Source organism: Triturus cristatus, chromosome 3_1, assembly GCF_964204655.1.
Source record: "Triturus cristatus chromosome 3_1, aTriCri1.1, whole genome shotgun sequence".
Taxonomy (NCBI): Eukaryota; Metazoa; Chordata; class Amphibia; order Caudata; family Salamandridae; genus Triturus; species Triturus cristatus.
Genome location: NC_140583.1, coordinates 180,943,120 through 180,969,445, shown reverse-complemented (window position 1 = coordinate 180,969,445; position 26,326 = coordinate 180,943,120).

Here is a 26,326-nt window from a genome sequence, read left to right as displayed (position 1 = left end):
GTGTGTGAATCTTCCTTTACATGTGGGTGAGTGTCTATGTGAAGTGTTGTGCCACACCTGCATGGAGGGGGCAACATATCTACCCATCTGATGTGACAAGTAAGCCGTGCTGTGTGTCTGACTTGCATAGCTAGCATGACACCTGTGACACCCCACTGGCAAGTGGCACATGTGCAGAGTGAGGGTTGTATCCGCTGTTGTCAATGACAGGTGAGTGATATGTGCTTTGGTGTGTCTGTCTAGTATGCTGAGGGTGCGTCAGTGGAGTGGGACATGTGACTGCTTGGCACGTGCTGGCCATCAGCCTGCTGTTGCATGTGCTGCACAATGTGTGGCATGATCAGTGAGTGTGTCGCAACCCTCATGCCAACCGGTTGACTTTCAATGCCATGTAGTGCATTGGGGCTTGCACACAGGCCAATTTTGTATTGTGTATGATGTAATTCCTGTCTGCATCCTATGCCCTGTTCAACATTTCTAAGAGGTTCAAATGTGTGTCTCGGGGACATGGAGCAGGTATATTGATGGTGTGTCACTTTGTCATCCTGACAGGTAACTGTCTACGAGAAGGGGGTGATTTGGAACCACATCATCAGGGCCGTGAGATCTGAGGGGGTGCGTAGTCACCAGCTGCCACAGGTCCGCTAGAGGTGGCAGGACATCCGGTGCTGGACCCGGTGGATCGCCCGGGTCCAGCTGGGGCTCGACAGTCCTCGCCCCCACGGCAGATGCAGACGGCTGACCCTCCCAAATGAGACGTGTCCTGGCGGTGGTCTTCCCAGACCTCGATAGGCAGTTACAGGAGAGACTGCAGCAAGGAGGGGGTAGGTACATGGCTGTTTGTCGTGTTATGTGTCGCAAGCTTTTGTAAGTGCTCTTTAGCCTGGATACACTCCCAGAGTTGATATGTGCAGTGCATTTTCTGTTCCCCAATGTCACCTGTTGCTCTTTTTCATCCCTTCCCCTCCTTGACATGTGTCCCCTGGTCTGTGTGTAATCACATTTGCACATGGTCATCTAGGGTTCCAGTAAATCTAAGTGCACATTGCTTTCTGCATCATGTGGGAGGGTGGTCTGTGACTTGTGTTGGTACCTTACCTGTGCCATGACCTGTTCACTATGTTGGGGTCCATAGTCGTTGTCACTGATGCTGATTCTCCACATAGGAGTGTGAGGTTTCAACTGGACACCCTTGCAGCATGCATGACCAATGTTGTGGCCTCAGACATGATGTGCATGAGTGTGAGATCTGCATAGTACCATGACGGTTGAACATGGTACAGTCAGCTCATTCCAGGACCACGGAGCAGTGTGCCCACTACAATCCCCTGAGACACCCTTGCCTCCCAATCATGTGTGTCATCCAACACTGTGCACTTTCTCTGTGTGTTCTGCAGAGGTCTGCCTCTGTGGCATTGTTCCCTGGCCTAGTTTGTATTTTGCTAATGTGTGCTACCTGTGTCCACTGGACAGGGATACACCATTTTGCTTGTGCATACTCACACTGGGCAGTGCCTGTGTGGCTATTCACAACAATCTGTTGATGGTTGTTTGTCACAAATATGTGTTTGCAGCCCCACAAGGTGATGTTGTGTAAATGAAGCTATTTTTCAAGCACAGTTGTTGTAACCCAGAATAATAGGTGTCAGTTCTTGATCTGTATCAATCACATTGACTCAGGTATGGGGGGAGGGTGCGGGAGAGGCATACATGTGCAACCCTGATTTTTTATTGCCAGGTCTGACTTGTGTGTGAGAATTGCTTGTACAAAAATACACTGTGCAGTGCCCCTGTGATGGTTGCCAGTGCTCAATGTTCATGCTTTGTAGCCTGTGTCATTTTTTTACCAACATGAATCCTGATCATACATTTTTTGCACCTGTGTGTGGTTCTGATGCAACGCATTTTGGACTTTGTTTGCTGACATCTGTGTGTACATTCTGGCTTGCCATGAGGGTGTCCCCACAGTACAGATGGGCTTTTTTACCAGCCAATTGCAGGCCCATTAGCTTATGCATTGTCCTGGGTGTGGACATGTGTGCCACTCCAGATGACAGGCAGTAGGTCATATGTGTAGCCAACTGTGTAATCAGGTGACGGATGGCCTGGTGACAACTGACATAATTAAAGTTGTTACTCTTACAAAATTGTACCTTGGCACTCACAGCACTTGTCAACAGTTGTTCATGTTTTAAATGTGGAAATTGGATGATTTGTGTTAAGTACACTGATGTGCCTGCATGAAAAATGTCTACCCAGGAAGCGCACACCAAACGACATTTCAACTTTCATGGAACACACTGGCACCTATTCAAAGAAGCCACTGTTCAAATTAAATGGTGTTGCAGATTCTCCATATACATGTTCCCACAGTGGTCTTGATTTTGTGGGACTCCTTCGTTGTTGGTGATACAAACTAACGAGTCTCAAGACATCAAGACCTCCGTGGGCCCATGTATATGTACTTTCTGCAACACCATTTATTTCTAACAGTGGCTTCTCAGAAAAGGTGCAAGCTTCTTCAATGACAGTGTACATATACTTTTGTGTGCACTGCCTTGTGCGACATATTGCATGCAGCACCATGAGTGTTCGTTTCACGAAATGGCCAATTGGCACATTCAAAACATGTAGATTGTGTAAAGTATTGTGAGTCCCAAGGTACCAACATTTGTTCGTTTAGTGTTCCAAAGGACTTACAGGTCTCTGAGTGTGGTGACACCTTGAGTATTGAGGTGTGTTAGTTTACCTTGAGTGCATCACTACTGTTTCTTTCAGGCTAAACAAGAGGTGTCATGACTTCATTGTATTGCTGTGCTCACCAGTTCACAGACACTAGCTTCTCAGTGTATTTCTCATTCAACTTGTGGCCTTTTGTGTATGTATTTTCCTGGTGTCAAAGTGGCATGGTGGGTCAAACAACTGGGCAGTACAGGGCTTACATATGTGCGGAGTAAGCTAGCTGTTACTCATGATGCATTGCCTGATATGCACTGTGACCAATTGTTCTTGTGCTCCTGTGTCAGATGTATACAGGTGACTGATGCATTTTGGTTTCTTCTCCTTGCCCACAGCATCATCATCCGCAAGCGAGGGAGACACCTGCATGGACCTTGAGGAGGGACCCAGCGACAGTGCCGCCAGTGCTGTGGAGTCAGCAGGAGCCAGTGGCACGGAGGGCAAGGGGAGTCAGTCGGAGGACCTGTCTGGAGGCGAGAGCATCTACGACGCCGACGGGTCCGAGGCTGAACTCCCTGAGGAGGCGGAGGATGCCCCAACAACTGGCAGCATCCCACCATCTCTACCCGCCTCCTCTATTGACATATCCGCCCTCCCAGTTGCTCCCATCCCACCGTGTCTCCTTTGGACCAGGCACCGCACCCCCTGCCCCTGTCACCCCTGCTGCCCTCAGTGAAGAGTCTGTGGACACACTGCGCCAGTTGCAGGTTGGTCAGGCATCAGTGCTGCATTTCCTCCATGGACACACTAAACTGCTCACACAATTGGTGCCGTTCGTGGAGGGCATGTCATCAATGATGTCTGAGCAACACAGGATTCTGCGGTCCATGGACTCTTCACTGACGAAAGCAGTTTCTCTCCTGCGGCGCTCCATCCCCCCCCTACTCCGGACCCATCCACACTGCCCTCTCCCATGCCTACCCAACGCATACACAGACAGTCACGGGCACGCACCCCAACAGACACCTCCAGCACACCCCCAAGCAAGGCACAGTGCACACCTCCTGGCACGCACACTCAGGGATGTAGGCACACCCACAGGGTCTAGGGGCAAACGACAGACACGCAGCCACAGTCAGAGTCCGCAGTCCTCACAACCCAATCCCTCCAAAACCACTCCCCTTAGCTCCCCTGCCAAACTGTCACCCAAAGAGCTCTACATGGGTGAGCTGGCCCTCACCCCCACTGTGACACCACCCCGCAAGCGAGCGAGGAAGTCCCCGGGCAGGGGAGTTGAGTCCACCCCCATGTCCATCCCCTCCCCCAAGAGTGCTGCACCCCATCCCTCAGCCACCCCCTCTCTCCGTTGGCCCTGGGGTCTCTTCAGGTGCAGGGGTTACTCTGGACACCCTGGCAGCAGTGTGCAGTGCCAAGCTCACCTCCACCTTTGGCGCTGCCCCACCCCCTGTGGTGGAGACATCCAGCCCTGCACCCGCCACACCTACCCAACCCCCTCCTGTCCCTGCGGTGCCTGGTCCTGCCACAGATGATGCCCCCCCGGTCGACAAACCTCAAGGTTACTTTGTGCAGGCAAGGTAGGGGTGGACACAGTCCCCTACGTCCACCCTTGGACTATAACAAAGGACTGGCCATTGGCCTTTGTAGATAGTGTCTTCTTGATTTTTGTGTGCTGAATAAAGCCTTTTCTTTTACTTTCAACACTATCGCATTTCAGGTATTTGATGTTGGTGATGAGGCTCCTCGAGTTGTTGTTCTGGTAATGTGTTAGGGTTCTGAGAAGTGTTTTTGTATGATGGTCATGAGGTGGACCATGGTATATGTGTGCCATCACAATGTCTCTGCAAAGAATCATTGGTAGTGTGTGTTCCTTTTCTTTGGATACATTGTCCCAAGGAGTGTTCCTTCCAGTGTGGCACCTGACATCGTCCCTGCAAACAGTTGCACAATTGTTGTGCTGACCTGTGTCAACATTTCCTTTGTTGGTGACGGATCCCTTCAACAATGGCCATGCCTGCTCACAGATGTCTCCTGCTGAATCATCTGTGCCATCCTTGCTAGTCACTGTACTTGTGTTTTGGGTATGTAGGAATGCCTTCAGGGACAAATTGTCCCTTTTCAGCACTATGCATGTGTGTAATCACGGCCTACCACACAAATGGTACTTGTTATGCAGGGTATTTGGGCACCTGACTCACAATTGTGGGCATTGTATCTGGTGGAATTGAACCCTATTCCTTCCATGAGAGACAACATATTGGTGGCTGGACTAGCACCTGGACATTCCTATCAGTCCTGAATGGCCGTGACAGTGTGTGTTCCCTTTGGCTATCTTAGTTTTGTATGCAGTTACAGTCTGTTGGCATGAAATCTGAGTGTGTATTGTGCTGCATCCGCTATGGGTGGGTATGCATGTGTTATATGTCCTCACACCCACATGTGGTGTGTCATGCAGTGTGTGAAAGACATCCATCCTCCTGGGAGTGGGACACTGCTGGGAGTCCTCTGCACACACCCCTCATATGTCTGGACGCTGCTGGTAGTGATATGCACCCACCCCGCATATGTCTGCCCACTGCTGGGAGTCCTCTGCACCCACCTCTCATATGTCTGTCCACTGATGGGAGTCCTCTGCACCCACCACTCATAGGTCTGGATGCTGCTGGGAGTCCTCTGCACCCACCCCTCATATGTCTGGACGCTGCTGGTAGTGATATGCACCCACCCCTCACAGGTCTGGACGCTGCTGGGAGTCCTCTGCACCCACCCCTTATATGTCTGGACACTGCTGGTAGTGATATGCACCCACCCCTCATATGTCTGTCCACTGCTGGTAGTGATATGCACCCACCCCTCATAGGTCTGGACACTGCTGGGAGTCATATGTACCCACCCCTCATATGTCTGGACGCTGCTGGGAGTCCTCTGCACCCACCCCTCATATGTCTGGACGCTGCTGGTAGTGATATGCACCCACCCCTTATAGGTCTGGACGCTGCTGGGAGTCCTCTGCACCCACCCCTCATATGTCTGGACGCTGCTGGTAGTGATATGCACCCACCCCTCATTGGTCTGGATGCTGCTGGGAGTCCTCTGCACCCACCCCTCATATGTCTGGACGCTGCTGGTAGTGATATGCACCCACCCCGCATATGTCTGTCCACTGCTGGGAGTCCTCTGCACCCACCCCTCATATGTCTGGACACTGCTGGTAGTGATATGCACCCACCCCTCATACGTCTGTCCACTGCTGGGAGTCCTCTGCTCCCACCCCTCATATGTCTGGACACTGCTGGTAGTGATATGCACCCACCCCTCATATGTCTGGACACTGCTGGGAGTCATATGCACCCACCCACCCACTCACCCCCTTTGGGCTGTACACTGCTGCCCTGGACCTACACACACACCAATATGAAGGTAACGTACTGGGCCAGTCCTCTAGGCCCACATTCCTGGCGTGTGTACGCATCCTATCCCAAATGTACTGCTGCCGTTAACGGGGTACGTGTGGTACGCACCATACCCTTGCATTCATGCGTGGGTACGGTCCGTACCTGAGTTGTCATGGTGCCGTAGGGGTACGTGTGGTACGCACCGTACCCACGCATTCATGCGTGGGTATGGTCCGTACCTGAGTTGGCATGGTGCCGTTGGGGTGCGTGTGGTACACACCATACCCACGCATTCATGCGTGGGTACGGTCCGTACCTGAGTTGTAATGGTGCCGTAGGGGTGCGTGTGGTACGCACCGTACCCAGGGTACGGTCCGTACCTGAGTTGTCATGGTGCCGTAGGGGTATGTGTGGTATGCACCATACCCACGCATTCATGTGTGGGTACGTTCCGTACCTGAGTTGTAATGGTGCCGTTTGGGTACGTGTGGTACGCACCGTACCCAGGGTATGGTCCGTACCTGAGTTGTCATGGTGCCGTAGGGGTACGTGTGGTACTCACCGTACCCACGCATTCATGCGTGGGTACGGTCCGTACCTGAGTTGGCATGGTGCTGTTGGGGTACGTGTGGTATGCACCATACCCACGCATTCATGCGTGGGTACGGTCCGTACCTGAGTTGGCATGGTGCCGTAGGGGTACGTGTGGTACGCACCGTACCCACGCATTCATGCATTGGTTACGGTCCGTACCTGAGTTGGCATGGTGCCATTGGGGTACGTGTGGTACGCACCGTACATGTCCACTTCCGTTGTTGCGGTACGCAGGGGTTGCTGGACATGCCCCCCAACGTGACTAGACCCTAGTGGTAATGTATGGCCTCAATATTATAGGTTTGGGTTTGGTTATGGGGTATGTTTCGTGCCCCTCACCCCCACCCTGGCCCCTGGGTGTTGTTCTCAACTTTTGCGGCGTGTGCGTCGGGTGCGGTGCACCAGGTCATAGGCCAAGAGGACCGGAATGACACATACGATGGGGTTCATGGCGTGATCATCGCGTACCGGGGCTCCGTTGCGTAGAGGTTCGCGTCGAACTCTGCTTTTCCGGCTGTGTTTGACTCCCGTAGAAAAAGAGCCGTACGGAGTGATGTAGGGACGAATCGTACTTGCTGGGCCGGAAACGGCTGCCTGAATACATCCGGCCGTCGCATACAAGCTGTTCCGGATCAGAATCGTAGGTATTTTTTCCCACGTAAGGTCTTTTGTACGATTCGTACGGAAATAGGCTTTCTGTACGAATCGTACTTCCTAGGTTGTAGGGACAGTTTACCGGGTGCGAGTCGTACGGAGAAAACGCTCCGTACAACGATTCGTAGGGCCTTTTTACAGGATTGGAATCGGCCCCAAAATGTTGTTTTACCTGCTCCATCAATCCTCCCTTTGGTGATTTTAAACATCACCACTACTCACTAATTTCACTAAATTTATCTACGGAAATGGGTTTATTCAGTTCCACTTGCATTTGTTAGTTTTAAATCATAGTGTTCTCCATACTATTCTCTTTTAATTTCTTGTACATATTTTCTTGCAATTCTTCTAATTCTATTTCTTCTTTCTCTCTTTCTCTTATTTCTTTCTCTTTCTTTTTCTTGTTTTCTCTTTTTATCTTCTTTTGTATTTTTCTTCTTTTTATGCACAAACATCCTAATCTTAATATTAAGTCATGGCACTCACTTACACCTACAAAATAATTATCATATACGATATTATCTCTACTTATGCATAACCTCCCTTTCTGGGGCCACTCTAAAGCAATTGCTGGGTTTGTTTCTCCCTTCAAATGATTTTCCTTCCCAACATCCCAAATTAAACTACAAGTAAGGTTATTCTTAAATACTTCTTCGAAAGTTAATTCTCTTGTTTCCAAGAAAAATTCACCTATTGTTTTACCAGGAATCACCTTGTTTAGTTCAGGAACTACAGGAATCTGTGAGAAAATATTATCTATATCAGTGAAATGGTATTCTAATTTGCCTGTTTTATAAAACAAACTAGCTAAAACACTACAAGTTATCCCATATGTCAAAGGAAGGTGATGATAAGTGACACCTTCTGATATAGATGCAGGTAACTGCATGCATACATTGCAGTCTCTAACCTCCATTGTTTTTACATATTCATACAATAACTTTGAAAAAACATTGTTAGAAAAATCATTTATGGACTTATCTTTGTGAAATTCTGTTGTAACTACCAGTTTTGTGTCATGACTGTCATCAGCCTTTTCATCATTAGTTCTGTTTACTGTGTGTCCACCTATACTTTCAAATGTTACTCTAAATGAAATTGTTATTGCTAATATGATCCAGACAAGCATTAGTAATCCTGTACAACAAAAGCACATTTTACACCATCTCCGAAGAAATCCACATGTTGGATTTCTATTTTCATTGTTTGCCATTTTGGTAATGAGCAGTGTCTTTTGACTTAGCCTCTTTCTTCAACAATTTACCTTTGTCTAAACCTAAGGCTTTAGTTGCCTACTTGGTTCTTTTCTGGTCATGTGTCTAGTCCGGGTTTTAATTCCTTTCGATTTCTTTTTGTCACTCAATCCATGTATGAATCGTCCTTATCCTTAGGTTCACAGTCCTTGTTCAGAATTTCCTGATCGTCCGTTTCTTCTCTACTGTCAGACAAGATAACTCTCGGGATTTCCGAATCTTCTTCTCCTTTGCCCACCTCTTGCACAGTCACTCTTAGACTTTCTTGGCTATCAGCTTCCTCTTGTATATCAGGAAGTACCACGTATGTCCATTCCGGTGACTTGTACTTCGGGTTTGGTTTCTTTATCCTCTTTGCGCTTTGCAAGTGCTTCTGATCCGTGTCCTTTTGTTTCTCTTGACTAGACACTTCATTCACTTGTTCAGCATTATCAGGTTTCATTCTGGTTAGTCGGTATCTCAACTTCTTGATTTTGTTGGGCCAAATATCTTCTTTCAAAGGCCTTTTCAATTTAGATCCTTTCCCTTCTCGCTCTGTTTTCCAAGCTCTTTTCCTCAAAATTCTTCCACCTTTATTTTCTGCTTCACTTTATTCTGATTCTGTCTCCATCTGGATTTCACCTTCTTTGGATTTTATCCTCAAGATTTCAGGTTCACTGTCTGTATCTATCCCTCCTTGTGTTTTTTCCACGCAATCTTCCTGCTGACTATCTGACCCTTTTTCTACCTGTGTGTGTTGTGTCCCCACACCTCCTCAGGGTTCTTCCGCAATTACTTCACCCTCACTCTCTGTATCTAATTCCTCACCATCTATCTTTATGACTTCGGGGGGAATTTCTCTTGTGCTTGTACTCGGGATTTATTTTCCAAAGATTACTTGTTCAGTTTTTCCAGTATCGTTATTTGTTCTTTCTTGTATTCCCACTGGTTCTGTCTCAGATTCAGAGCTTGTATCAGAAATTTCAAGACGTCTTCTTAGTGGTATACTTTCTTGTCCAACAATTTGACTTGGACCTTTTGCACCTGCTTCTAGGTTTTGTCTTGTCCTCGTTTCTTCTGATTCTGATTCTGAACTGGTATCTGATACTTCTCGTTGTTCCTCTTCAGATTGATCTTCCGGATTTGGGACTCAAAGAGTGTGACTGGCATAAATCCAGTTCTTCACCCCTGCACACTTCACAGCAGTTGTTGTTGTCAGAATCACTTGTTGTGGTCTTCCCCAGCGTGGAACCAGACCATTTCTTTTTCTGTGTACTTTTGTGCAGACCCAATCTCCGGGACTTAAATCATGAGCTGGCTTCTTTTCAAGAGTGGTTGCATCTGGTCCAACCTGATGAAACACAGAATATACCATATCAGCCAATCCTTTGCAATAATCCAAGACAAAGTCATCAGATATCGGCAGCAGTTTGGTGAATAAAAACATGTCTCATTGCTCTGCCCATGATAATTTCATGGGGGCTTAGACCAGTTTTCCTATCAGGAATTGATCTAATGATTATCAGAACAAGAGGCAAGACATCTGGCCATTTTAGACCTGTGGCCAAACACATTTTTCCCAATCTGTTCTTCATTTGTTTCACCACTCCAGAAGCCTCTGGTCGGTAGGCACAATGCAGTTTCTGTTGTACATTCAATGCTTCACAAATCAATTTTATAACCTCATTCTGGAAATGTGTCCCTCTATCTGTTTCAATCGTTACTGGGAAACCAAACCTAGGAATGAACTCTCTCAGTAGGAGTTTTGCTACAGTAACTCCATCATTCCTTCTGGTTGGGTAAGCCTCAACCCAATGAGAAAACAGACAGACAATCACTAGTACATATCTTAGCCTGTTACATGAGGGCATTTCAATGAAATCAAGCTGCATACGAGTGAAAAGACCTCCCTCCCGTCCTATGGTTCCCAAGCTCACCACAGTTTTCCTTCCTGGATTAAATTGCTGGCATATGAGACATCTATGACAAAGGCTCTCAGCTATAAGACGAAACTTTGCATTATACCAGGTCTGTTTAAAAAGTCTAATCATGGCATCCCTGCCTATGTGAGCCTGCCCATGGTACATACGTGCCATGGTAGAGATCATGCTATCAGGCATTACTGGTCTTCCATCACTCCTTTTCTGTGTGCGCTACATTTTATAACAGCGAACTGTTTAGGCAGCTGTATCGCCTCAAGTAATTTTGCAGCTATTTCTGCTTTTCTAATTGGAGTTCCACTCGACGTCAAGAAACCTCTTTGGGACCAAATTTGCCCAAAATCATGCACCACTCCAAACCCATACTGGCTGTCAGTAACCACAGTGACTCGCAAATTCTTTCCCAACTTGCATGCTCTTATCAGTGCAAACAACTCAGCAACTTGAGCAGATCGTACTCCTCTCAAACAAGATGCTTCCAACACAGTTGCTACAGTGCACACAGCATATGCAGCACTCAAAATCCCTTCTCCAGTTCTTTGGCATGAGCCATCCACAAACATCACATAGTCACTCTATTTCAGAGGCACATCTTTTATGTCCGGACGCGGTTTGGTGCAAAAATCAAGAACTTCCATACAATCATGATCAACTTCATCTTTCACTTCTGCATTCACAGCATCAGGTAGGAATGTCGATGGGTTCTTATTAGTGCATCTTACAAGACTCACATTTGTAGCACCCAAAATCCTCTTTTCATATTTAGTTAGACGACTATGCGTCATGAACTGTGTCTTACTTCTTGTCGAAAGGATCGCCACATCATAGGGAACAAACACTCTTACAGGGTTCCCATTACAATTCCTTCACTTTGTTCCAAACTTTTGCAGGCGGCAGCTACTGCTTTCAAACATCCAGGCAATGCTACAGCTACTGGATCTAGTACAGCTGAAAAATAGGTAGTCGGTCGTCTCAATCTTCCATGTCTCTGCACTAATACGGAAAGAGCACATCCATCTCTTTCACTGCAATAAAGCTCAAATTCGTTTTCATAATCAGGCATTCCAAGAGCCGGTGCTTCACACAAGCTGTCTCTCAATTGTTTAAAAGATTTCATCTCTTCTTTATTCAACACAAGGGGATCTTTCACATCACTCTTTGTCAGTCGTACTAGTGGTTTTGCAATCAACGAGAAATTGCTGATCCACTGATGACAGTATCCCACCATTCCAAGAAACATTCTGACTTCTCTCTGTGTCATTGGGGCTCTCCTTCCTTTAATCATTTTAATTCTATCCATTGTTACTTTTCTCAATTCCTTTTCAATCTTATGACCTAAGTATTGTACTTCTTTCTGACAATACTGCAATTTTGATGGTGATACTTTAAGTTCTCCATCTGCCAAATGATTTAACAGAGCAACTGTGTCAACCACACATGCTTCTCGTGTCTTCGATGCTACCAATAGGTCATCGATATATTGAACAAGCACTGAACTTTCTGGCATCTTTAAATCTTCCAGTGACTTCTTTAGAATCTGATTAAATATTGAAGGACTCTCTGTATACCCTTGAGGGATACGGCACCATGCCAAAATACTATCGCCAAACTGGAACGCAAAAATGTGTTGGCTATCAGGGTGCAATGGAATAGAAAAGAAAGCATGACACAAGTCAATAACTGTCTACCATTCTGCATCATGGGGAATCTGATATAGAATTATTGAAGGGTTTGGCACAATGGGACAACAAGGAACAACAATTTTATTCACCTTTCTCAAATCCTGTACTATTTTAAATGTCCTATTTGGCTTTTTCAAACCCATGATCGGAGAGTTACATGGACTGCTCATTATTTCTCTCAGAATTCCTTGTTCAATCATTCTGTCTATTACAGGCGTTACTCCTGCAATTATTTCTGGTGTTAATTTATACTGAGGAATGTTCTGGTCATTTACTCCTTCTTTTACAGTTATTTTCACAGGATCTACTCTTTTTATTAATCCAACATCCTCTCCTGTGAAATCCCACACTTCTGTTTTCACTGTTTCTTTTAACTCTTGAGGTAATCCGTCTTGATCAAATACAACAAATGCTTCAGTAATTTCTGGTTCTATGTTTGCCATTGTCATTTTATAAAATACGTCATCGTCTGGAATTTCAAAGGCTATACCATCGGGTGTACAAAAGATGATACAATTCATTTTGCAAAGTAAGTCCCTCCCTAACAGATTTACAGGACTAGTGTCACAAACTACAAAATGATGCATATCAGCAAATTTCCCTATTCTAACCTTTACCGGATCAGTAAGATAAGGTTGTATCTGTTTATTAGAAACTCCAACTACTTGGATTGTTTCACCTGATAGAGGAAGATTTTTCACTTCAGCTGATCTAACAGTTGAACGAGTAGCACCAGTATCCACTAGGAAAGTAATGTTTACTTCATTCACCTTTCCATCCACAAAGGGTCCTGTCTGGTCTACCTTTAGAGTTGCGCCAAGTACGCACTCCTCTTCCTCCCCTAGGCACCGTCAATAACTCTCTTCTTACTCACTTTCATCGCGTTGCAGCCAATACTGCAAAATGGCACCAGCGCGCGATAGCTTTGTTACCTGTTCTTTGTTGTAGAATCCTGTCTCATTACTGTATCTTTGAGGATTTACATTCTGTGGAAAAGGTGGCTTTGGCACCTGACACTGTTGGGTAACAAATGCAAAAACAACAGTTGATGGACAGAATGCAGAACAATGTCATACATTCACCCTAGTACAGAGATCTGGGCCTAAATCCATCGCTTTTTTGCTCACCATGCCATTCCAGTTTGAACCCAGCCATATGCAAATCAGTCTTGACCTTGTGCCTCATAGGAACAGTCCAGTCCTCCCTGGACTGGAACCAAGCATCCTAGGACCGGTTTCGGGGTTTCACCCCTCTTCAGCCAGGATAGATTGGTTACAGTGGCATGGAGATCTGTGACTGAGGGTGAATGTTTTGCCAATGTGCAACATTCCGTCCATCATCTTGTGTGTTTTGCTGTTCGCCCTATGTGAGAAGGGTATGCCCAGACGTGGGTCCCGTGCTCACTACGCCACTGGAGTCAAGTTATCCTGGTTGAAGAGGGGTGAAACCCCGAAACCGGTCCTAGGATGCTTGATCCCGGTCCAGGGAAGACATGATTGCATATAGCCATGTCTGAACTGGGGTGGCGTGGTGAGCAAAATAACGATGGATTAAACCCAGATCTGTGACTGGGGGTGAATGTTTTGCCAATGTGCAACATTCGGTCCATCATCTTGTGTGTTTTACTGTTTTACTGTTGGGTAATCACCTGCTGCTGTCGCAGCGGTTGGCAACTCACCTCATTCTACACCTGTGGATTTAATGATGAATTTTCACCATTAGTTTTCGGTGGCAATTTACACTCAGATTTCCAATGTCCTAATTTTCCGCAATTATGACATGGCCATTTCTTTTTAGCTTCATCTATGCTAATCTGTCCCTTTCCTTTTCCAATATTAGGTTTTGGTTTTGCTTGCCCTGTTCCATTAGCTTGTTCGATTAACTGGGCTTGTTGTCGCTCCGCTACCTTAACCTGTGCCCACATTGCCTTTTCTTTCAACTTACGCTGTTTGGCTTCAATTTCATCACTAAATATTTTGCATGTCGTAAAACTTCGTCTATCTTTTTGTTTTGCCAATCTAATGTATGCTGTTTAATCATTTCACTAACTTCAGGCCTTAAACCATAAACAAATCTGTACACAAAATGACTCAAATCCTTTTCACTCAATTTCTCATCTCCACTGTATTGTTTAAAAGCAAACAATAACCTTTCGTAATATGCATGCACTGATTCCTTAGCCTCCTGGTGAGTTCTGTCAATCTTTACTCAGTCAGTTTCTTTCGGAGGTACTTTATTTTTCAAAAAGGTAAATTACCTGATCATATTTTTTCATCACTTCTGGATCGGGGGCTCCCGTCTTAGGATCCCTAGGATACTCTTGTGTTGGCCAATCTATTGTAATCTTACATTCTGCCCATAAAACTGCAGGCACAATTTTATCAAAAAGACCATTCAGATCTATCTACAAAACCTTTGAAAGTTTGACAAACCTGTCTACCTGTCTGTACCATTCAACTGGTTTTTCCCTCAACCTCGGAAAATCATTTGTAAATGACAAATTATCCTGTCTAGTCCATGGAACATGTACATATCCTCCTCCAGGAATTTCTCTCATGGGACATTCTGTTACTACTGGCTCTTTTTCTCTCATTGGGAAAGCTAGAGAGGCCTTATCTGTAGTTTCCTCTCTCCTTCTAAACCATCTACTTTTTCATCGATCCACATCACCCCATTTTCTTAACAACGCAATAAATTCTTTAATTTGGGTCAATCTCCCTGCAGTATTCAAGTTTTCAATATCCTTTTTCAGAAAAATCTACCTTATATGGCTTTTGTAATGAACTTATTTTTTCCCATTTCACTTGCTGTCTCTTCTAACTTTTCATGCAAAGTCCTTGCTCTCCAAGTTATGCTTTTACACAAAAACATTAATTCCTCATCTTGGTATGCTTTTAATTTTTCAGTTGGAATTGTTCCTACAATTAACTCTTATAAAGTTGCTTTTAATTTTGCCTCATCTAAAGGTTGTGGTTCTGTATCTCTTTTCTGCAAACTTCGTAACCAATCACTAAATTCTTCAGATGTTGGTCCTACAGGGGTTGTTACTATTCTCATTTTAACTGCCATTCTCTCTGGGGTTTCCGTTGCTGCTTCTGTTGCCATAGGTGTCTTACTTGCTGGACTTTGATTTACAGTTACATTTTTAGGGGTACTTAATCCTGATATTCCTGCAGTCACCTTCCATTCATTGTCTCCTGAACTACTCCTTTCTTTCTCCTTTTGCATACCTCAATTATATGGGACTGTTAAACAATGCTCACTATCTTTTTGATGATCAAAAACAGGTATCACTGGTCCTATAGTTACAGGTACAGTCACTGCTTCCATATACTTTGTTAATTCTCTAATCTTTTCTGTTAATTCCAGTGTAGTTCTAGCTAATTCTGCAGAATTTTCATTTTCAGTTCTTACTATCTGTGTCATTTCTGAATCTTTAAATGGATTATTTTTCCCAAAATTATTTGGCATTTGTTAAATTTTTTTTATTCATTACAGTCTCCTGTGGTGGTGCCCTTGGCGTCACCAACGCAAAATCCTGCTGATACGGAGGTTTTTTTTTATAGAACATATCCTCCAGCACTTCATCCTCTGATTCACTCACTCCATATCTGTAACCTTCTGACCTTGTGTTATTTCTCTTTTCTGTGCATTTCTACCACTCATCTCTCCAGCATTTCTCAGAGGAAACATACCATCCGTCATGCTTGCATTTCGCCATCTTCTCATTCTGTCATTATGACTTTCTTGACAACAATGTCTACCAAATATATAATTATACCTGCTCCCACTCCGAAGCCTTTCTCTCTCATACATCTCTTCTTCCCATTCAGTCAAAGCCTCGAATTGGGTAGGTCTGGATTTCGGTCCCAACCTCATCATTCTATCTCTTAAATTTCGTAATACTGCCAAACTAAATGAACCATTTTCCGGAAACGCTAACACTCCATCTTCTTTGGTATACTTTGCCCAATTCGCCAACCAAATACATGTATGATAACCATATTTCGCCACCATAAAAGATGCAGGCATTTTTTCGGTGGAGGAAGCATCTGTCCTTCCCTAGCTGCAATCGGCTTATCCTTTTTAAATAGGTCTTTGATTTTTCTAAACCATGATTTTTTTCTCCTTCTCAGGTGAATCGTAGCACATAATTTTTATTTTCAAAAGTTCTTAATCAACTCACACTAACGCACCAATCCGGAGCGTCTATGTCACTCTTGTAATACTCCAGTCCCAGTGCGACTCTCACTAACGCACCAATCAGTGAAAGCTTCGTCTTTCTACGGCTGACCAATCCCAGCGCGGACTTTCTGACGTCAGCCTTTCCCACTACTCCTGCTCTTGCTGACCCCTCCTTTACAAAATTTTATCGGCAAGCTTTTCTTACGTCTTCTTTAATCAAAATTTGTTAGTAACAACATAAAACATCTCCATTGCCTGTTTCGCTAAACCAAAGAGATAGCCTTGTTCATTCACACAAGAATTCTGTCTTTCCAGTAGGCAGCGCTTACCTCTACCCTACCACAGAACTTTCCGTTACGCTGATAAAGTAGCACTTCCCTCTACCTTACCCTTCTATCAAGCAAAAGGCAAACTTGTTTCTCTGGGGATAAAACACATGTGGAGACTACAATGCTCCTGAGAATTAAGGCCAGAGTTTCACAAGAGAACCTATTACTTTTCCACCCATACACATTCATACAGAGATTTCCCTAACATAACACAATTCCGTGTTATTACAATTCTTGAAACCAGACAATATTCAATTCCATGTGACTTCTCTTGCCACATAAATTCATTTCCTACCTCCCAGAAGCTTCAAATTTTCCGACTACACTTAATGTAAACAATACTATAGTGTTAAACATAAATCGATAATCACCAAACCAATACAACAAAAACCATCAATTTGCTACCAAGAAAAACTGATGCAGCGCAAAGGGACAAGATTTACGTTTTCTCCTTATGTCACAGATTCTTATTCACAGCAGCTCATTCATACACTCATTCATTGGTGGGGCCCATAACACCAACACACTCGTCATTCAACCAAACTCTCTCGAATCTGTACACAGGAGAATAAGGTGCTGACATGTGGGTACCTTATTACCTATAAGGATTAAATTGCATTTACATTATATACACATTCTATATACGTGTTCAGAATCCTGACCTAAACATCAAGGCACTCCACTACTTGGTCGATGGACCAATTAGTTGGAATGGTTGATGGTGAATTAGAACCAGCTAAGACACAATTAAAGCCTAGGAAACATTTGATATTTTCTGTAATTAATCTAATAACCACAAACTCATTTTTGTTATTAAGTCAAAATCTTGTTTATCTTATTAATTAAACTCTTAAGTTATCATTTATTACCTGAAGTTCGTTATTTGATCAGTAAATTCATTAAAGAAAAATATGAACATTCTGAAATTTCTCTTAGACATAGATTTTCAAGAAAATGCACATTCATCATTTACCAATTTAAAGTTGATGAAAGGCTCAAATCAAATAGGAAGTTATCAGCATTCTCAAATGAGACTTCCTTGAATGGACAGTCCAGTCCTCGCCAAAGGACCAAACCGGTGTACAAAATACAGGATACAGCGTAGAAAGGTTCCGAATTCCAGCAAAGTCTGAACATCAATCTGGAGCATGGACCAATTCCACACTCAGACTGATAGCATAGAATTTAGGAAGCACAAAGAAATAACCCAAAATTACATGCAGCCCCGACTGCGACCCACTGAACGAACCGAACAAACGCTGCGGCAACAAACCCACCAACGCCTCCGACTCCGACGAACACTAATGATTTGATGAGAGGGTTTTATATATCCTTTTGTTGCATTACTTCATTTTAGATAAAGACACATTAGGGCAGATCAAATGTTCTGATTGGACAGTTTGGGGTTATCAGTAGTTTGTTTAAATTTTCCCTTGCAACCTGGTTCTCCATAGTGACTTTTCACAAAGTTCTCAAATTGACATTTTCTGTTTCGTTCCCAGGCAGAGGAACAGTAACCACATTTCTTTCCAAGGTAAAAGGGTCCCACGGCTAGGTCTTCTCTTTGTCTCTTCCTTGATTCTCATTTGGTCATCCCTTGGCTGGTGGTCAAGTCCTGACTTTCGACCTTGGCAGGGAGCACGATGTCAGGAGTTCAGCAGGCTACCTCGTGATTTCAAGATCCATCTGGGCATGCGCAGAAGTCATCGAATGCCAACTTAAGCAAAATAGACATAACAGTAATTAAAATATAGAAATGAAGATGCTAATGTCTAAACCCACACTAATCCCAATATATATATATATATATATATATATATATATATATATAAGGCTCCTTACTATCAAGTAATTCAGACCAGCACTCGCGTTGGGTATAAACTTGTTACGGTTTATTTACGAGACAACTAATAACAAACGCGTTTCGGCGTCAGCCTTCGTCAGTGTCGACGATCGCCGTTGCCGTGACAGCTTAAATACAAATCAATTTCACGTAATGGACGAAGGACTGCTGCTCAACTTTGAGCGCCATCTTGTAATATGTTAATATTCACATAAATTACATCAAACTCATAATGCAGCCAATAGTAATAGTCTGGTACAACTAAATCAAGTGCGAATCTACCACTGATACATTTACAGGTGGCGAATATTCGCGTGTGCATTCAATTATTTGTGCAACATGATTCGTCCTATATAGGATCGCACTAGTTTCCACAGCTACCCGTTCTCCAGCCTGACATAACAATTGGTCAAACTAGTTCATGATATGGGACCACAGTTAATAATTAATTACCTTATAGGTCATGAGTGATCGCGCCTGGATTCAATTCATTATTCAAAACATAATTTTGATCCTTCATGGAATCGCGCTATCTGGAATCATTATGCCCTGGATGGGCAAACTCACAAACTCCAACTTAATGTGTAATATATACATATGATCATCTCGTGTCAACATACTGCCCTGTATGGGCGTTCTATAGTGGTATAGATTAAATTGCATCCACTGGAAGACTGTTTTAATAGAGGGCGGCACTCTCTACACGTTGACTTACGCACCGCATTTGATTTAGTGCCACGGGATAAACTGTGGGTCGTCCTGGACGACCTTGGCGTCCCAAATGAAATATTAGATATCTTAAAAAGACTGCACTTGGGAAATTTCGCAAGGGTGAGGTTCGGAAGGGGGGCACCCTTACTGATCGTTTCCCCGTTGACAGGGGGGTTAGACAGGGTTGTGTGCTGGCACCGACTCTGTTCTGCCTCTTTGTCAACGGGGTGATCAGTTATTTGAATGCACTGGAAAATATTGATGCTCCTAGACTTGGAGGCACGGGGGTACCTGCTATTCTTTTCGCAGATGATACCCTTTTGCTCTCCAAGTCTCCGATGGGCATCCAACGGATCCTTGATGGATTCGTAAATTTCTGTGCAATTCGGGGGTTGGAGATCAATGCTTCTAAAACTAAGTATATGATCTTCAACCCCCCCCTGAAAACACGCGCTAACCCTACTCTTGGTCCTTCTAGGCTGGAGAGGGTCTCTACATTTGAGTACTTAGGGATAACATTAAATGAGTCTATGACCTGGGATTCACATCGCACCAAGGCGAGACTCAAATTAACTCAAATGATAGGAGGATTGGCAAGGATGTCTCGCGGACTGACTTACCAGCCGTTTTCCCCTCGCCTGCAAATTTATAGAATGCAGGCAAAAGGGGCAGTGTCTTATGGAGCTGAACTATGGGGTCATTCTGTTACCCAGACCCTGCAGGTCACTGAAAGCAACTATATCAGGCAACTAACAGGGCTCCCGCCTAGCACCCCACTTTTACCATTGAGATTGGACTTAGGCCTTAGACCAATTATAGAAGAACTGGGTCTTAAACCCCTATTGTATTGGCGAAAATTATGGTCGGTACCAGAATTGTCCAATTACAGATCTGAGCTTCAGGAAATAATGAGATTATGTAATCCTGTACGGTTTCCTTGGTTCAGACATATTAAGCAAACTTGTGAGGCACTAGGCAGACAGAATTTATGGTCTGATCCAGAAAACACCTGCCCTAGAACCTCACGACATTCTCTTTCAAAAGCTTATTATGATCTCCATTTGCGCACTCAGATCAACAACGTAGAGGAGAGGTCCTTGACGGGCATATTCCTGGGGTCAAAAGACTCATATCTCCAGGAGACTGTATACGATAATATTGGCCCCCCGCTTACTAGGAAGCTTTTTATGCAATGGCGGTACGGTACCCTTCCCCTTAAAGTGCACACTGCTCGCTGGACAAATTCTGAGACTTCACTACAATGCCCAGCTTGCGCTCACCCGAGGGAGTGTGACTTGCATATAATATTCTTCTGTCCAGTATACAGAAGAGCAAGAAACTACTGGTTAGTTCCAATACTCAAAAACCTGGGTTTTAGGCGCTATCATCTTGCTTATAGGATTCTGAAAAGAGATTTGTCAGCCCCAATTGTATTTGCAGTTGCAAAATTTTTAACATCAATGTGGCACAGACGTAACCAATGTATTAAGTCACTATTAAATGAATGATGGTTTTATACTTTGGTCAATTGACTGTAAATTACAATTGTATTTTATCTTCATGAGTTTTTTCTTTTTTATGCTGTAACTCTTTTATGGTCCGAGTGACCGAAATAAAGAACAAATTGATTGATTATATATATATATATATATATATATATATATATATATATATATATATATATATATATATTATACAATCCAATTCAAACGGTACTGAAAAGGCGCTGACACCGTGGGAAATCCATCAAGAAAATATTTTATTCACACCAAAGCCTTTTTTTTTTTTTCGACGGACTTGCCGCCTTGGTCACTGAACACAGGTAGGACATAATTACTGCGTTTAAATACACCCTTAGCTTGTTAACCTATGGCGGTTATTCATAAACATAGAAAGAGTCACTATTATGTAACGAGTATTTTTTGAAAAAACAAGTGTTTGTACAAATGAAATATTGATTACATGAACGTTAACTTTCCATCGTTAAACATAAAACATGAGCATTGCAAACATGTACTTAAATGTTATTAAATTAACTCGCTAACTGAGCAATTAAACCCAAGTAGGTAGTGACTGCATGTGACTCCAATATGAGGGTTCAGAACGCCAAAAGGAAAGACAAGCTAGTATTAATCTTGGCTGAACCAAAAGTCTAAACCTGTGCTTAAGAAGAGTGAGCAAAAAACACAAAAAGAAGTCTTTCAAATAAATGAATAAACAAACAGTGCAGTGTTACTTCAATGCTACATGTACTGTGTTGCATTTATTTTGCTTTATTATTGCAGATGCACACTAAGGGCCTCATCCGCGTTAAGTCCATTCGGAATCCTGCTATTGAGTAGCAAGATGTATCTTGATTCGAGTTTGCGCAGAGATAGTAATCTGTTCCCTCCTCGAATGTTTTTGGGGACACTATCTATCACAAAATATGTGAGATCCTCACTTCTACCCCTGTGTATGGTGTTTATGTGACGTGCCACAGGGTAAGATGGATCATCACTGTTTATAGCACGTAGGTGCTGCAGAATTCGTACGTGTACCTGATGGATGGTGCTACCCACGTACAATTTATTACAGGTACACTTGAGAACATACACTGCAAATTCTGTTTTGCAAGTGAAATTACTGCGGATTTCAAAAGGAGTATGTTTGAAGGGCAAACTTAGGCTGCGGGTGTTAACCCCAAACTTGCACGCCTTGCATTTCGCACATTTAAAGAATCCATTCCTTGCTTTGAGCCAATCTGTTTTGGTGTCTAGTCTGGGTGAATTGCAAACTAGCTCCTGCCTCATGGATTTTGCTCGTCTGAATGTGATTTGCGGTGGTTTGCTACATATCTCTCCTATTGTTGGATCACTTCTTACCGCTTGCCAATGTTTCGTCAGTATTCTGCGTATATTGTTGTGATAGATATTATAGCCAGTGATAAGTCTTGGTGGTGTGCTAGCTGGAGGGTCACATGGTGGTATGGAAATAGTTTTATCTCTTTTAAGTAGCTTCGATCTCTCCACTGTGGCACATTTGTTTTCTGCCTTATAGAGGATCTCTGGTTTATATCCCCTATTGTTTAGCCTGTCAAAGAGTTCTTCTTTCGCTTGATTAAAACTGGTTGAAGAACTGCAGTTTCGTTTCATCCGCAGACATTCCCCATAGGGGATACTTTCAATCAGTTGGCTGGGATGGAAACTGCTGGCATGTAGGATAGAATTCCCTGAGGTGCTCTTTCTATAAGATCTTGTTTCTATATTGCCATCTTGTATATACAGTTCTAAGTCTAAAAAATGAATTGACTCTTTGCTGGCAGTGCAAGTGAATTTTAAATTCAACTCGTTATTGTTGAGATCTTCAGAAAACTTTAAGGCAGTTTCTTCTGTGCCTTCCCACAGGATAAAGATATCGTCTATATACCTTGTGTACAATTTTACATTCTCTTGTATTTGTGATGGGTACTCAACCATGAGTACTTGCTCCTCCCACCAGCCCATATGCAAATTAGCATAGCTGGGGGCAAAGCAAGTACCCATGGCCGTACCTTGAATTTGTTGGTAGTGTAGCCTGTCATACAAAAAAACATTATTATGTAAACACCATTTCGCCATGTCTAGTAACATGGCTGTGTGTTGGTACAACTCCAATGGCCTTTTGTTAAGAAAAAATTTCATGGCATTTAGACCATCATCATGCTTAATGCTCGTATACAGACTCTGTACATCAAGTGTCAAAAATATAGAACTGTCATTCCATTGATGATTTACTATTTTTGTCAAAAAGTCCCCAGTATCTCCAATGTAGGAAGGTAGGCTCCGAACGAAGGGTTGGAGAAAATAATCGATATATCTGCTGGTGTTTTCAAAGAGACCCCCTATAGCTGAAATAATAGGTCTTCCAGGGGGGCACACAGGGTTTTTATGAATCTTAGGAATAAGATATAATTGTGGTGTTACTGGATAATCATTTTTGAGAAAATCCATCTCTTCTTTAGATAATAGTCCCATTCCCTTCCATTCATACAGGGCTCTGTGGAAACGTTCTTTCACCCCTGTAGAGTATGTGGAGCTGATGCGACTGTAGCAGTTAGCATCCTGTAGTTGTGCCATTGCCTCCTTATGGTACATGTCTGTGGGCCATAGGACAATGTTGCCGCCCTTATCAGACCATCTGACCATTATGTCGTTCCTCGATTTAATTTTTCTGATTAGTGTATTATACTCAAAGGATCTGTTGTTATAGTTCGTAGTAAAGTTCTTGTTGCTATTGAGAGCTAACTCTTTGAGATCTTTAATGACATTGTCCGAAAATATATCAATGCCATCCCTCGGCATAACTGGAGAAAAGATGGATTTAGGTCTGAAGGGGCTTTGTGACCGTTGAAATATGTTAACGTCTGAGCTAATTGCTGCATCCGCAGGAGATATCTGGCTTATTTCTTGGTGCAGTTCTTGTAAATTCTGTAAGAGAGGCATATCTGCTACTTGTAGATCACTTGCAGTGGCATTTGTATTAACTGTTGATGTCATGGTGGTTGACTTTTTGTTTACATTGTAAAAATATTTGCATAGTTTCAGTTTTCGAATGTATTGAAACAAGTCTATTCTGGTTTGTGTATAGTCGAAATTAGTGACTGTGCAAAAGGAAAGTCCCAATGATAAAATATTTTTCTCTTTATCCGATAGCTCCATCTATATATATATATATATCACCCGAAATTGCCCAGAAGCTTGAGGCCGCGCACGTAGAAGGTGAGGTACAACCTTTATTCAAACCACTGCTGACAGCTTCCCATTCCATTTTGAAAGTCCTGGCCTGACGCGTTTCAAAGCAGTTCTCGCTTCTCTTCAGAGGCCGTGACAGCGGACGACTATTTATGGCTCAGACCACTCCTCCTCTGCGTGTTCAAAATGCTGCTGATTGCAGGTGTGCTTGCTTACGAGTCCGATCTTTTCAGCACTGCACGCTGGGATTTGTAGTTCTACATGCCCATTTGAGACCCTCCAGTGGGTTTCCTCCGCTGTTCACAAACTTTAGGACACATTACTCAGCCCTCCATTGAGCCCGGATAGGAGTTCGTCAGCATAAATTAAAGTCCCGCTACGCTCACATGAAAGGGGATGTTGCCCCCCCCCATTGACACTCCATGGATTCAGAGCAGCGCGATCCCTCTGCGGCCTTGGCATGCCGCATATACATCACCCGAAATTGCCCAGAAGCTTGAGGCCGCGCACGTAGATGGTGAGGTACAACCTTTATTCAAACCACTGCTGACAGCTTCCCATTCCATTTTGAAAGTCCTGGCCTGACGCGTTTCAAAGCAGTTCTCGCTTCTCTTCAGAGGCCGTGACAGCGGACGACTATTTATGGCTCAGACCACACCTCCTCTGCGTGTTCAAAATGCTGCTGATTGCAGGTGTGCTTGCTTACGAGTTCGATCTTTTCAGCACTGCACGCTGGGATTTGTAGTTCTACACGCCCATTTGAGACCCTCCAGTGGGTTTCCTCCGCTGTTCACAAACTTTAGGACACATTACTCAGCCCTCCATTGAGCCCGGATAGGAGTTCGTCAGCATAAATTAAAGTCCCGCTACGCTCACATGAAAGGGGATGTTGCCCCCCCCATTGACACTCCATGGATTCAGAGCGGCGCGATCCCTCTGCGGCCTTGGCATGCCGCATATACATCACCCGAAATTGCCCAGAAGCTTGAGGCCACGCACGTAGAAGGTGAGGTACAACCTTTATTCAAACCACTGCTGACAGCTTCCCATTCCATTTTGAAAGTCCTGGCCTGACGCGTTTCAAAGCAGTTCTCGCTTCTCTTCAGAGGCCGTGACAGCGGACGACTATTTATGGCTCAGACCACTCCTCCTCTGCGTGTTCAAAATGCTGCTGATTGCAGGTGTGCTTGCTTACGAGTTCGATCTTTTCAGCACTGCACGCTGGGATTTGTAGTTCTACACGCCCATTTGAGACCCTCCAGTGGGTTTCCTCCGCTGTTCACAAACTTTAGGACACATTACTCAGCCCTCCATTGAGCCCGGATAGGAGTTCGTCAGCATAAATTAAAGTCCCGCTACGCTCACATGAAAGGGGATGTTGCCCCCCCCATTGACACTCCATGGATTCAGAGCGGCGCGATCCCTCTGCGGCCTTGGAATGCCGCATATACATCACCCGAACTTGTGAGGCACTAGGCAGACAGAATTTATGGTCTGATCCAGAAAACACCTGCCCTAGAACTCTTTTATGGTCCGAGTGACCGAAATAAAGAACAAATTGATTGATTATATATATATATATATATATATATATATATATATATATATATATATATATATATATATTAGTATTTTCCTAGCTGTAGCAACATTTAAAGCCATAATACTTACCATTTTATGACTTTTAAAGCACAAATGATCACAAAGCAACATAAATCATGCAATTTTACTATTTCACCACAATCTAAGGTTAGTTTTGCATACCATAGTTAATTAATTAATTGTTCTGCCATGCAATTAGCAATTTAGTCCCACATGTATTTCGTGTTTATCAAGGTGCAAAGGTTGATTAATAAATTTTCACTGCAAACATGTTATTGTAAATTAATTTTAGAATGATTATGTAATGAATTCCATGCAAATTAGAGGAGGTATACAAAATTTAGTTTTACCTGCTCCATCACCATCAGTGGGTAACCAAACACATCTAGATTAATCACAATGGTTTGACTCTATTATACATACAATACATGTAGCATCATGTACATACACAATGCTACGTTATATTAATACCTGTTTTGGGCTGTGTGTCCATTCACAGCAAGAGTGTTACTTACAGTGACCAATCAGTTTAGAAGATACCTTAAGTGACTCCATTGCTAACTTGAAATGCTGTACTCCTTAGGTGCTCCACATAGTAACACATACATACAAACACTTGTAGGAACTCCTATAGCATGTGCTTAACCCAACCTAAGCAGATGTCACAACAGTTGTGAAAGTTTAAAACAGATTTTATTTTACGCACACTACAAATCTTAACATCTAAAAACTAAAACCTACACTAATTAT